General features: G+C 37.0%; 1 pseudogene; it reads left to right on the forward strand.

Moving 5' to 3' along the window:
• Positions 1-1,140: 1,140 nt before the first annotated feature.
• Positions 1,141-1,560, forward strand: LOC149175884 (putative receptor-like protein kinase At1g80870 pseudogene; annotated as a pseudogene).
• Positions 1,561-1,854: the final 294 nt, after the last annotated feature.

Raw genomic sequence — 1,854 nt, forward strand, 5'->3', positions numbered from 1 at the left:
ATATATATATATATATATATATATATATATATATATATATATATATATATATATAGATATATATATATCTATATATATGCATCTATCGATATGGTCAGTATTCTCCATCCATTCATTAAATCTACAAACTATTGAGCATTAGTGGTTTAAATCCTTGTAAGCTGAGGGTGTTCATGCATGTCTTGCGTAAAAACATAGTTTAAATGGTTATTTGGCTTGATTCAAACCATCATTCATTCCAATAGTTCAGAGAATAATATTGAAGATTATATGTTACCAGGCATCTCCGAGCTGCAACCTAGGAGAGTTTCGTGGAGTGATAATAGATAGAAATGGATTTATTGGGTCTTTCACTCCTACATGACTACCTAGATATTTGTTATGCTTGTCATCCCCATCGTCTTATTCTAATTCCCCAACTCCATTCCAACTTCCAATCCTCAGTCTTGTAGATAAATATTCACTGATATATGTGCTCAGGAATGTATGTTGTCCATTCAATCTTTGTCATCCATGTTGGGTTGTTGGGTGGGTTGCTTCATTTCATTCAAAATTTCATCACACATTTTCAAACCTTTGTTTCTGCTTCCCACAGGCCTATGTTGACCATGAATTTCTGAATAAGTGCTGCTTTGCTTTCTTCCACTCGACAATAAGTCAACCCTACTTTCAAAATGTGAGTTAGTCAAGTCACTGTGGTTAATATGTTTCTCTAAACTTGGGGTTCTAATTTTAACCCTTCCTGCTTTTAAAATATCCTCCTTCTTCATCTGGCTACACTGTTGAGATTATGGTGTAAGAAGCATATATTTAGGTTGTTTTTAGGTGTAGTTCCGTTATCATGGTCTCCAGACATCAATGACTTGAAGGCTCCTTCATTTCTGTGGAATCATTTTCAGGTATGGACAACTTGGATTTTGAGTTAATGCAAGCAGTTAGGCTTATCTCCATGATTGGATACAAGGATAAGGCATTCATTTATTGAACTATTAATGAAGAAGAGTTATGAGCTCTAGGTTTACGTAGACAAGATGTCATCCAGAAATTTATACCCACAACAATTTGTGGGATCTCCATCTTCAGCCTCTTTATTTCAGAGCATCCATTCATATCAACTAAAGCCAAAGGAAGAAAATTGTCATGGCCATGGCTCTGGAGCCAATAAGCAAACCCTGGTTCTTAGGCTCCATGCACTTGGGGGAATTTAAAGGTGCTACCATCTCGTTTGATGATTCGATGAAGCTAGGTAAAGAAGGATTTGGGGTTGTTTACAGAGGAGTTTTGCGCAATGGCAAGGAGGTGGCTGTCAAGAAACTCGATGCCTTGTCCCTACAAGGTGAACGAAATTTTCATAATGACATGGCCATCATCGGCAGGTTTCACTCTCCTTTCACCATTATTCTTTTGGGTTATTATGTAGATGGTAAGAGGAGGCCCCTCGTTTATGAATATATACAGAACGGGAGCCTGCAGGAAGCTTTGTTTGAGAAGGATGATCTGAGTTTGCCTGGTAAGTTGGATTGGGAGAAGAAATTCAATATTATCCTTGATGTTGTGTAGGCTCTGGAATTTCTGCACCTTGAATGTGATCTGCCCATCATCCATGGAGATGTAAAGCCGAACAATGTGCTATTAGATGGCAATTTCAGTGCTCGTATTGCGGACTTTGGACTTACAAGACTCAAGAGCAATGATATGATTTTAATTTTTCTTCTCAAGTGAGAATGTATGACAGATAATCGTGATCAGGTGCCAAAATCCATATTGATATTACCAACACCAATTTGAAAAGGGGATTCCATGGTTAAGCACCAGTTTTTATCAAAGAAATAAATTTTATTGTGTACTTCATTT

This window comes from Pinus tabuliformis, chromosome 4_1, assembly GCF_031772625.1.
Source record: "Pinus tabuliformis cultivar Carrire ecotype Pingquan chromosome 4_1, CPIR1, whole genome shotgun sequence".
Classification (NCBI taxonomy): Eukaryota; Viridiplantae; Streptophyta; class Pinopsida; order Pinales; family Pinaceae; genus Pinus; species Pinus tabuliformis.